At 42.0% G+C, this 13,067-nt stretch overlaps 1 protein-coding gene across 3 annotated transcripts in view; it reads left to right on the top strand.

The window, feature by feature from the left end:
* LOC147895793 (uncharacterized) overlaps positions 1–13,067 on the top strand; it is an 88,736-nt gene that overhangs the window by 41,383 nt on the left and 34,286 nt on the right. The gene's annotated exons all lie outside the window — the stretch shown is intronic.

The raw sequence follows: 13,067 nt of genomic DNA, 5'->3' as shown, positions 1-13,067 counted from the left end.
ATCTGACTCATGTGCATATACTATGCATCCATATGAGCAAATCTGGCCCAAAAGAAAATGCCAATAAGTGCCAAATGACTCAAGCATAAACACAGTCCACTGGCATATACATCAATTATATCTCATCCAAGAGAGCATAGCACTATCAGTGCATCACCAACAATGTGTCAAAGCTGTCCCTCAGCATAAAATAGCATCCATGTGCAAAGCGTCCATAAAAAATAGCATCCCACAAGGCAATTTGGGCCTATCAGCGCATCCAACAAGGACCGCAATGCATCCAAATGGCCTATAAATCATCCATTGCAACCCAATGCATACCACGAATGAGCGCACACTGCTCAAACTGCAACCAGAGTGATCTGCATAAGGTATGCTCAAGAAATCATAGTCCCACGGTAATGAGCGCTAGTGAAAATAGAACCTGAGATGCTTCAAAACATGGGCGCCATTGCATAATCGGACTCAGCAAGAAAATCTGCAAATATCTCTCTTCTGCCAGAACTCCAAAATCCCAATCGATGAGTGAGAAATGGGAGTCAACACTTATCCACTGCCATGTGGCATAAATCTAAGGTTTCAAAACCTTAGAATGAAAAATGCATAACAGAGAGACGAAATCGAATACACAGAGATTTATAACTCTAAAAATCCTCCACCGAATCACGCAAGAACTGATAGGTAGGGGTTTTTGGGCGTCCGGAACGCAATGGGACAGACGGTTTTGGAAACCGTGGTCTCAATCACTGGGTTCAACACACGGACTGAAAAACGTTTTTGGAAACAGAGCTGTTTGTAAACTCCACCGGAGTGCGAATGATGAGCAACATAGAAGTTTTAGGACCTCCTGAGTCCACCGGAACTGACAGATCTGTAAATGGTTGCTCCAAACTTGAGTTCCAACACCCGGGCAAAAAACGCAGGAACTGACACAGTGAGTCAGAAATCCACTGAAATGATCCCAGATTCAAGAATGAAGGTGTTTCCAAGCTCCTGAAGTAATGTGGACACCAAAAGCAAGCAATAGTTGCCTCTACAAGTCAATATGGAGTCTCTGTCATCGAACGGAACATGGAAAAACTCAAAAAACGACTTTTTTCTTTGAAAGCTCTTAACAGGCTCTCAAAACCACTTTGCAAAGCCAAAGGTTTCTCCAAGGTCTCTGCACACTCGGATGCAAGTAAAGTCACCCACAAAGCTTCCCACAGAGCTTCTCCTTTCTCCCACAGAGCTGCTGAGCTTCCAAGCATTCACGCACGCTCAGCTAGATCACCTGGGCTCTGATACTAGTTGAGAGTGCTCTCAACGGAAGCAAGAACGGAAGGAGAGAGAGAGACAGAGAGCCACACAAGTTTGGTGGGTGCAGAACCACCCTAATCTTCTTTTTCATTCATTTATATATGTGTTTGAGTATTGTACATAACCGGGGTTAAGGCACAGTGACCTTTAACCCCCACAATTTCTTACATGTGCACATGATTGCTTGCACTCGCTCTTGTACCTTTGGAGATAGAGTCAGACCCATGTCATGCAAACTTACCTGAACTGTACAAGTTTGACTGAATATCAGTGGTATGCTTATGGTTGTAGATGATACTGAATCCCAGATGCAGTTCTGTAATAGGAGCTCTATAAGTAGCAGCGAATATGAGTAAGTACAACCCAAGCCTTGGAGTTTTTTTTTTCAAAATAACCTAAGCCTTGGAGTTAGAATTCACAACAGGCCGTTTAGCTGCATAGGAACATGTCAAGGCAGAGTTGCATAAATGGTTGTCCCATAGAGGTGCTTGCATCTAGTAGAAGGGGATTAAGTCCTGTGCAATCGAGCAGGAAGGAGCCTTGAAGGCTTGCATTGTGGAGCCAGGCCATAAAATCCTTGAGAAAAGTGATATCAGGATCTCACATTGTGGGTTGACAGAAGCCAGCCATAAAAAAGCCTCGAGAAAAGTGAAATCAGAGTCTCACATTGCGAGGGTCAGAATCAGCCACATACCAATGTGTGCGGGACTAAAGATATAGCCATGTATTTAGAAATGTGTGCGGGAGGCATGTGTCTAGCCTCGTATGGTGTAGGGCACACTTACCCTGATTGTAACCAACAGCCCTTTGTGCACTTGGGATTTTAAAGTTTAGCATTTATCAGAAATCTCAAGGTTCAATCACTCTTGTGTAGGCCGTAGATTTTTAGCCTATAAGCTGTATAGAATAATGAATCAATGAATGTAGAATTGGTTTTAACCTTGATATCATCTATATTTTAAAAGTTATTATTGTGTTCTATATGTTGTTTGCTTCTTGGGGAGGCCTAGTGTCACATCACCAGGGTCAAGCTGTTGGGATATCTCAAGGTGTATGCCTCAGGCACACCTTATGCTTCTATGTGTGAGTGCTAGAGGCACAGTTAGGTGCCCACAAGCACAGTTAGGTGGTGGAAAGCCACATAGGATGATTGAGTGAATCTAGGAGCAGATTGAGGAGATGATTGTGGAGCTCTGAAGTCATCAGTGATGTCAGTGAGCATGTATGAGGTGCCTACTTAAGGACCTCACTCTTCTTCATTCTACAAGCAAGTAATGCAAGTATTCTGAGTTTGTGTCTACTCTACTCTTTCTTTTCAGTATTCCAACATGGTATCAGAGCCATTTGATCCCCCTTGAGCCCATTTTTGCCACATCATCATCTTCTTCTTCATCTTCTTCTTCTCCATTTTCCTCTTTCTTCCCAAAATTTTTGAGAGCTTGGTTCTCCACCTACAAACGACCATTGCCCAAACCCTCTGAGCTGGAAACTCCTCTAGTATGGGCGAACTTCCACCTGCAAGCAATTGAAGAAAAAACGTCTGTGGTGGCTGCCATTCTCCAAACAGCGAATTTCTTCTGTTGCTCAATACTCCCTGTCTGCTCCGCCATTGCCTGAGCCCTCTTAGGAGTAGATGGGCGACCTCAAGACGAAGATTTTGAGCCATTTTGCAAGTCATTTGGTTCAGTAACGAGGGAGAAATCGTCAAAACTCAGTTTCAGCCTGTAGCAACTCTCCCGGGCAAAAGTGCGCACCATTTCGTCCAACCTCTGTGCTGGACCTTCTCTGGTATATGAGCTTTCTTTTGCTTCAGAAAGCCCTCTTTTCCTTGCTTTGAAGAGTGAGCTACAAGCCCTCCAAGTTCAGCTTTTCATTTTTGACAGTTTTGGACAAGTTTTGAAGATGATGCTACATAAAATGCTACTCTAGCATTTCTGGTCTTTTGAAGTTTTTAATAACTTCACTACAAGTGTTGCTTCAACTTTGTTTTGACTTGCTAGACTTGGATGTGATTGGAAAGTGCTTATTTCATTCACTCCTATGAAGCATGCAAAAGTAGCATCATTGTTTGAAAACTAGTCACTACTATTTGTTACATCAAGTGGCTATACTTTGGAAGTATTTCAGTTCTTTTTGCCTTGTAAGAGAGATAGACACTGCCCAATATCTGGGTTAGACCCTCTCATGGCTACTTTATATAATCTTGAGAAGTTCAATGGAAAGGGGTTCCATACATGGCAAATGAAGGTAAAATTTGCATTAATGCGGGAGAACTTATGGGGACTTGTCAAACCTACTCCTACCGCTTCTTCTACGGCCTCAAATGCTGGGGAATCTTCAGCTCCGACACGACCGACAAGGGATCCAGCAAGAGAAGAAAAAGCATATGGTATAATTGCTTTAGCTTTGGGTGATGATTACATACATCATATATCTGACTTGGAGTCTCCATCGGAAGCATGGCAGAAGCTAGATTTGATTTTTGGTGCAAGCTCTCATATTTCTAAACTATCACTTAAAATCTCTTTCTTTGAATTAAAGATGGCAAGTGATACTACTTTAGCTGCCCATGTCAACTATATGCGGAGTCTTATGACTCAGTTAGCTTCTATCAACTCTCCTATCACCCCTGATGATGCTATGGCAGTACTACTTAAGAGTATGCCTGAAAGCTTTGATCACATTGTAAGCACTTTGAAGAATCTTCCCAATCCAAACCTTGAAGGCATTATCTCAGCTCTCCAAGAAGAAGAAAGACATATGGAGTTAAGGAAAGGCAATGACACTGCTTATGTTATGAAATTCCAGAAGGGCAAGTATTCTCCTTGCAATCACTGTGGAAAGACAAATCACCTTTCAAAGGACTGCTTCAAAGTTAATCCATGTAAGCACTGTGGCAAAAACAACCATAGTGAGAAGTTCTGCAGAGACAAAGCAAAGACAGAAAATGCAAATCTACTTACAGTGAATTTGCCTCCACAAGATGAGGCATCCCATGAAGATTATGCATTTTAAACTCATCTCTATGCTCCATATCACTCTTTTTATGTCAAGGTACTCAGCCTGGATAGTCCTCCAAAATGAATGAAAATAAATTATTGTGTGTTGTGTTTTGTGTGTTTTGTAAACACCTCTGGTCACCTTATGATGTAGGCCATGTGTATGTTTTGTTCCATGGTACCTCCTACAGACATTGTGTGCATGTACATGTAGGAGAGAGAACCATTGGAAGGTCTGTTTGTATCCCTTTCTGTTTACCTTACACCCAAGGAAACCCTTGCTAGCATGAGAACCTAGCCATAGATTAATCCTTGACCACCATGAGATGGCATGAGAAACTATGAGACTAGATGTATCCTTGACATAGCCTGAGGCATTCCCTTGAGGGGGGGTTTGTTGGGATATCTCAAGGTGTATGCCTCAGGCACACCTTATGTTTCTATGTGTGAGTGCTAGAGGCACAGTTAGGTGCCCACAAGCACAGTTAGGTGGTGGAAAGCCACATAGGATGATTGAGTGAATCTAGGAGCAGATTGAGGAGATGATTGTGGAGCTCTGAAGTCATCAGTGATGTCAGTGAGCATGTATGAGGTGCCTACTTAAGGACCTCACTCTTCTTCATTCTACAAGCAAGTAATGCAAGTATTCTGAGTTTGTGTCTACTCTACTCTTTCTTTTCAGTATTCCAACACAAGCATAGGTGGCAGTGACAACTGGCTGCCTAGCCTGCCTGAAATGGCCAAAAAGGGCCTGCTTTTATAGGCAAGGGCCAGCAGCCTGGTTGGCCAAAACTGACCAGCCAGTTGGCTGTGCTGGCCCAAGCTTGGCTGGTTCCAAGCCCTATATAAGGGGCCTTCAGCCCTTCTTTTCACTCACTCAGCTCCCAGCCTCCAGCAGCATTTCCAGCAAGCATAGGTGCGAGCTTTGGGTGTCCTATTTCCGCAGCATAGTTCCATTTCCCGCATGCCGTACTTAGGGGAGTGATCTCAGCACAGTTTTGTATGCAGATTTGGCAAGCATGTATAAATAAAGCAGTGTACTATAGTTAGGTAAATCTCATGTGTCTCTCATGCTTGAGTTAGCCCTTTATCTTCATCTATTTTCCGCACAGCAACTCTCCACATGTTACATTGGTATCAGAGCAGTATGGTTCCTTCTGGCCTGAGTTAGGTTGGAGGGAGTCCTGGCAACAAAGCTCAGTAATGGAGACTCAGTTAGAAGAGGAGGGAGGCTGTCTGGGATACTATCTAATTTTGTATTTTGTCCTTACTCCGGACTAGTGGTAGCACCATACTCCACTATGTACCACCTAGGTCAGTTAGGACACTTAGTCTAGTTAGGGCATTTAGCCCTAGGGTTTTGTTATGTTGGCTCTCTCTTGAGCCTCCACTCTTAGTTTTGAAGCAATTCATTAGATCATCTCATTTTTCTCCTTCTCACCTCCATTTTTGAGCTTCCATTTTTGTAGGCCATTCTATGGGCTATCCATAGGTGCCACTTATTCCTTGGTATGTGCCGTGTAGGCCTAGTTATAGTCAGTTAGGACTATTGGTACAGTTAGTACATGTACGTTGATGAGATTATGCCCGATTCTCATCTTTTGTTTCTAATACCCTTGATGGATGGCCTAATTCTTATCAAGGCTTTGCTACTACATTGAGGTTGGTTGTAGGTGGCAATGCCAACCATTTCTCATTTGACGAGCTGGTTGCTCTTCTTCTTCAGGAGGAGCAAAGTCGTGCGAATCGCAATGCTTCTATGGCTAGTGATCAAGCCTTTGTTGCCTAGCACAAAAACAAAGGCAAAGGCAAGGTTTCAACTGGTAAACCCCCTCATTCACATGCTGATCATTCACATGGTGCCTCTTCTTCAGGGGATCATAAAAAGAAGAAAAGATGTAACTATTGCAGGAAACCTGGGCATAATATTTCTAAATGCTAGAAGTGGATTGCATCTGAAAAGAAGAAGAAAGAGTCAGGTCTTGCAGTATCTGGTTCTTCTAGTGCAGAAGATCGACATGAGTCAGCTAATTTTGCACAAGACCAGCATTGGGCTTTCTTGGTTACATGTCAGTATAATCCTGATGTTAATGATGCTTGCATGGCAGTTTCAGATGTTCATGATGCCTAGTTCTTTGATAGTGGTGCTAGCAAGCACATCACTTCCTGCAGGAAGTTATTCAGCTCATTAGAGCATACATCTCAGGGGGGCAGTGTCACATGTGCCAATAATGCATCATATACCGTGAAAGGTATTGGGCAAGTTGCTTTTACTTCTGCCTTTGGTGGTATTGTTACTCTAGAGAATGTGCTTTATGTTCGTGGCATTCGCAAGAACCTCATTTCTATTTCAGCCATAGCTACATGTGGCTTTCAGGTTCTTTTTGATGGTGTTAGGTGTGCAGTGTATGATGCTACACATGCCTTTACCATGGTCTGACTGGCACATTGACTGGAGGTCTTTACAAACTTGATGCATATGACAGGTGTTTGGATGATGCTGCACTTGCAAATGCACATGCCTTTGCTCTTGATTCTTGCATGGCAGATACACATTTGTGGCATGAGAGGTTTGGACACCTCAACTTTGGAGCTTTGGTGAAGTTATATAAGGATGGTATGGTTGTTGATCTTCCCAAAATGCATATGCCTTCAAAGCAAGTTTGTGAACCATGCTTGCTTGGTAAGATGCACCGTGCTGCGTTTCCCAAGGATGGGAGAGTTGGTGCCTCACGCAAGCTCTATCTGGTAAATAGTGATGTTTGTGGACCCGTGAGGGTTGCAGCTCTTGGGGATTCTATTATTTTGTCACTTTTATTGATGACTTCACCAGGTACACTTGGATTTTCGCCTTAAAATCCAAATCTGAAGTTTCTTCATGCTTCAAGCATTTTATTGCCTTGGCTGAGAATGAGAGTGGCGTGCACATTGCTCACCTTAATATAGACAGAGGGGGTGAATACTTGTCAAAAGAGTTTTTTGTTTTTTGGGCTTTACGTGGCATACATCATCGATGCACGGTGTCTTATACTTCTCAACAGAATCCTGTGGCTGAGCAGAATAATAGGTTAGTGATGGAGATGGCTAGGTGCATGCTGAAAGGCAAACATTTGCCTAACAAGTTGTGGTTGGATGCCATCATGTGTGCTAATTACATTTTGAACAGATGTCCCATAAAGGCATTGCAGACTATCACACCTTATGAGGCTTGGACAGGTCGTAAGCCTCACATTTCTCACATGAGGACTTTTGGATGCTTGGCCTATGCTCATGTGCCTTCACTTAGACTAAGGACTCTGGACATACTCGTCTAATTTATGAGTTTTCCTTATCTCGGTCATTAGAGCGCTCTCTAATACAATGAAACTCATATGATGCTTAGTGACCGAATCTTCATCTTAAACTCCTGCATGTGCTCTGCCCATCTAGCTTAGCGGCCACTCAAGTCAGGTTGTTTACACTGAGTTTTCCTTATCTCAGTCATTAGAGCGCTCTTTGATACAATGAAACTCATATTATGCATAATGCGTGTCTATTCGGTACTAAATCTTCATATCAAACTCTTGCATGAGCTCTGCCCACTTAGCTTGGCAGCTGGCCAAGTCCCATTTTTTATAGAAATACTTTAGAGAAATGTGAGCCACATCCACGTAAAACTTTGAACCATGTAAGTAATGTCTCCATGCTTTCAAAGCATGAATTAAAGAATACAACTCCTGTTCGTGAGTTGGTCAATTACGTGGAGAAGTAGAAAGCTTCTTGTTTTCAAAGGCTACTGGCTTTTCCTCATGGAGGAGAACTGCTCCAACTACAATGCCACGTGCATCGGTGTATAGGAAAAAGGTTTTGGGTATCAACAATTTTTAACACTAGACCTAGGTCTTTGCTTTCTTTATAGTGTTAACAACTCTCTTGTTGATTTCGTCTGCACACAAAAGGTACTTTATCTGAGGTCAGCTCAATCAAAGGTGACACTATCTTAGAATATACATTGATAAAACTGGACAATCCTAAGAATGATCTTAAGTAGTCACATTGTGAGGAATTGGCCACACTAATATTGCACGGATCCATTTCAACTCCCTCAGGAGTAATAATGAACCTTAGATACTCAAGTCTAATCATGCATAAGATGGTTTTCTTTCTATTAACAAATAGATTGGATTCCTCAAATTAGTGAGCACTTTCCTTAAGTGTGCACAATGCTCAGCAATATTTTTGCTGTAAATAAGAATATCGTCAATGAAGTGTACCATGAACTTCCCAATATATGGGCATAGTAAGCCATTCACAAGCATGACGAACTTAGTCGGAGCATTGGTAAGCCCAAACGGCATTATCAAAAACTCGTAATGTCCAAACCTACTCCTAAAAGTAGTTTTATGCACATCCTTGGCTCTAATCTGGATCTAATGATAGCCACTCTTAAGATTGATCTTGCTGAAAATTATGGCTTGGTTGATGAAATCGCAGAGGATTTCTCTGATTGTTTTAGAGGTGAGTCGCCTTATGAATTACAGCCAGTGCGGAATGTTTAATACAAGATTGAACTTATTCCGGAAGCAGAACCTATTAATAGGCCTCCCTATAGGTTACACTTTGCTGAAGAAGCAGAGGTGCGAAGGCAACTAGAAGAATATCTTAAGATGAGGCAAATTCAGTCCAGTTTCTCACCTTGTGATATTGACAAAGAAAAAGAGGATACTTTTCATTTGTATATAGATATAGAGGACTAAACAATATCGCCATTAAGCACAGGTATCTCGATGGATTGGATGGATGGTTTGCTAGATGTAATGTGCGTTTCCCCTGTCAACGTCCGCATTGAACGTAGGCTGTCCAACCAACTATCTTTGGACGTCAAACAACATTATCCAACACCCGATAACTATCTTGAGCTTTGCTCTTTCAATTTCCCCAAAGTCCTTTGTAGCTACAAAATCCTTATCCATATAATTTGAGTACATTGTCTCTCCACACAATCGCCCTACAACAATCCATCATTAATCTGTTGTGCAATAAGCTTGTGCTATCAAGCAGGTCCAACAAACCCTGCACTGCGCCAAGCTTAACTCTCCCATTGCTTAGAATTTAATGCTTCAATATCTATGATAATATTATCACAACTTCCGCTAATATAGATGCAGCGACGATTTGAACAAACCACAAATCCACCGCAGTTTTGTGCCTGAAACAAGGGCCCTATGCTCTGATCCTAAATGATACAATCAATTAAACCAAGCTCATGCTATCTTAACTTGAGAATAACAGAAGAGAACTCCTATTTTTTGGAGTAAAGGTGAATTTACTAGAAAAGAAAGAAGGGAGTTTAATCAAATATTTCTGTATTTGTTGCTTATAAGAAAGAGAAGGATCGTTCAAGATTTTCAAGTAGTATTTGATTTAAATGACTCTAGATCATATTACAAAGAAGGAAATGAAAAAACATTTTTAGATTGTTTAATATGAGGGAACAACTTCAAATTTCAAGCAAGAGGGAAAGTCACTCCTTTGGACAAAAACTGAACGTGTTTATCATCTCATCAATGATATGTAGATAACATAGGAGACAATTAAACCAAACCACTTTTCGGGTTAAATAAGTCCTAAAGAAAAGTTTTCTTAAAAACTGTTAAATTGGGACATTTTTTAGTAGTGCTTAGACTGTAGAGATAGATACGAAACATATTTCCTAGTTTTACCTAAAAGTAGAATGCACCATAAAGGCCTTGACCCATTAAATTGTAAGTCCAAGAATAGTTGGGGCCCATAAGAATTGTATTGGAGATGTCATAGCCAAAGAGTGTGTTGATGTGATGTATTGGTGTGTAGTACTAGGAGATCTAGTACTAGTTTATGTGTGAGTCATGTGTGGGTGCCACGTGCCACTATGGGACTTATCCCATATGCACTTGGTGCAAGTGTGTGAGTGTGTAAGCGTATATAAGACTTGTACTTCACTTGTCATGTCATACTTGATGAATGAATGAAAGCCTTCATGGATTCTACATTTGTGTATCACTTCTTCACTCCCTAGCCTCTCTCTCTCTCTCTCACTCACACCATGTTTCTAACATGGTATCAGAGTAGGTTAACCGTGCCATAGCTGCCTTGCCATATCATCATCTCCCTAATCCTAATTCCTCTCTAGCTGCCGCCTCCTTTCAACAATTGTTCCTACCCGAATAGGATTTCTGCATAGCCGCCTCAGTTCTACCTCACCTAGCCTCTGTTTCCATTGCGCACTGCCTCCACAGCTAGCCGCCTCATTTTGCCTCTCTTTGCAGCCTTTTTGCGCTCCTTTCTTCCCACCTAACCTTCCCACAGCTTACCTTCATAGCAGCCTCTATTCGGGTCTCTTGGAGCAGCATCTAGGCTCTTGATAGCCTCTTGGAGCTGAGGTCGGTGCATTTTTTTCTCTTTGCCTGGTGGTTGGCATGCCTTCCAAGAGACACCTGCATGTGTGGAAATGTCACGAGGACATGAATTTATGGAAATTTTGATTTGCGACTCCCGTAGTTTGTGTGTGACTTCCTTGTGCCTCTGGGGCACAAAATTCTAGTCACGTGTGCGGGACTTGGGGAATTAAAATTCCTAGTGGGCGCTTGGAAATTGTGAATGTGTAGGCCAATTACTAGGCAATCAATTCCTAGGACCAATGTGTGCAACAGAGGGGCAAAAGAGTGGTGCAATTAAAATTTGCTATCTTTGGCACGGGACTCCAAAAACAACACATGACACCTGTTTGGCATGTAGGAGGCCAAAAGCAGGCTAGGAAGAGAGAGAAAATCCATTGCAATTTCCATGGAGCCTGCGTGGAGCTGAGCGACTTGTTTTTAGGCTAGATTATGACTTTTGCTGTTGCTAGTGATCTCCAAGTTGGTGGGTGATCTGTTTGGATCGTTTTATTGCTGCCAAAAGCTGAGCATGAAAAATTGCTATTTCTCCACAGGCTGGTTTTTGCTGTTTTTGGGCCCCAGAAGTGTGGCGATTTTTTTCTACAGTTTTCATTGATTTATGGGTTCCAGAAGGAGAGGCGATTCATCTTGCTGCTTCCCAAGCTGCAAAAAGTGGGATGAAATTTTTGGCTGATTCCTGTTAGTTGCTGCTGTTTTTGGGACCTTTTCCAGTGGGATGACTTGTTTTGGAGCTGCCTTTGGATTGCGCCAGGGTCGAATCATCTATCCTTCGTTGGATTCCGGGTTTTCTAGTTCAAATGACCTGATTCGTATGGATTCTGGGTAGAGGAAGGCTGTTCTTTGCCTGCTTTTGCCGTTTTCGGACTGGTTGTTGGCTGGTTATTGCGTTTGGGATTGTTTCCAGGTGGAGGAAGACTGATTTGTGTTGTTGGGTAGTGGTCAGGGTGACTACAGATAGGGGCGACTTGTTTTGAAAGGGTTTCCTAGCTGGTTGTGCCAGAGTTTTGGCTGTCATTGGCTTTTCTGCAACTATTTAGCCGTGCTTGGCTGGTTGCGCACTTGGTTGTGCATGTGCAGTGGACAAAGAGATAGTCTATGCCTTTGGGTTTTGTTGCACGCTTTGTCGGAAGGAAAAGTGCGTGATTGCCTAGTGATTGGATGCATATTCACCATATAAGGTTGAGCAGGAATTGCACGGTGTGTAGGATATTGGAAGTTTGTGGGCAGTGGTTTGCCTGTCGTGCAGCTTTCAGGAGACCTTGTAATCAACATCTTGGCTTTATATGAATATTAAAGAAATACTGCAAGGGGCGCTAGTGTTTGGGGCCAATCGGTGTCTTTGTTTCTGAATAGGAGCGCTCTAGCTCCCTGTGATTTATTCTGTGGTGATTTATAATTTGATTATTTATTGTGTATGCTGTGGTTAAAGTGGATCTTGCCACCCTTTACTTAGTAAAGGCTGGTTTCAGGTCACTTTTGGAGGCATTTTCAATCTGTTTTGGAGCGCTGCTGCTTGCATTTTCGAGTTGTTCTAGTGTTGCTGCTACAGAACCGCCTTCAATAGAGCTGTTTTCAGGGTTGCTCCTAGCCTCTAACTCATGTAGAATAGCCGATTCTTGGCCTGGTGACCTAATGGTGCATTTTGGTCCACCTATACGTCTACTAGAACATCTTGGTATAGCTTGGAGCTGGTTTGCTGAAGTGCTTCACAAATTTCGAGATGTATTATTGCATTTGGCACCCCTCCAGCTCATAGTCACAAGAAACGTTTCGTCCGTTTCGTTGTTTCGAGGTTTCGACAGGTTTTGTTTCGTTTCGTTTCGAATCATCGGACGAAACGGATAGGTTTCGAAATGATACTTGATAAATACAAGGATAGGGGCAGATAAGACATGTTATATTCAAGTTTAGAGTGAACAAAGAGAAATACAAGTGTCAAGTGACAAGTCCTTAGTCAAGACACCCAGTGTCTAGCCTCTAGGTAATCCAAAACACAAACACATTCAGAATTCAAGTCTCCTTTCTCAAGTTTCAAATTTAGACCAATTAATATTTATGGAGTCAAAACTTAAAAGCATATTGACATTGGACATTGGATTCTAGCATCTAGACTCTAGAGATATGAACATCATTGATTCATTGAAATTTGAATCTAGATATATGAGTCATTACTTTCCAAAATGTCAAGTAAATATAAGTTCCCAAAATAGACATATGAAATAATAAGTTCCCAAAGTGACGAGTTGTAAGCTCAAACTTCAAAGTTCCAAAAATGAGTAGCATGAGTGATAACAAATCATAATTTGAAACTACTCAGTGCTCACTACTCTCTCTACCAAGTTCAACTATC

The sequence above is a fragment of the Dipteris shenzhenensis genome, chromosome 12 (genome assembly GCF_047967505.1).
Source record: "Dipteris shenzhenensis isolate YYH24624 ecotype China chromosome 12, Dip_SZ_1.0, whole genome shotgun sequence".
In the NCBI taxonomy this organism is placed as follows: Eukaryota; Viridiplantae; Streptophyta; class Polypodiopsida; order Gleicheniales; family Dipteridaceae; genus Dipteris; species Dipteris shenzhenensis.
Note: the sequence above shows the minus strand (reverse complement) of the source record. Positions and strands in the feature narration are given on the sequence as shown.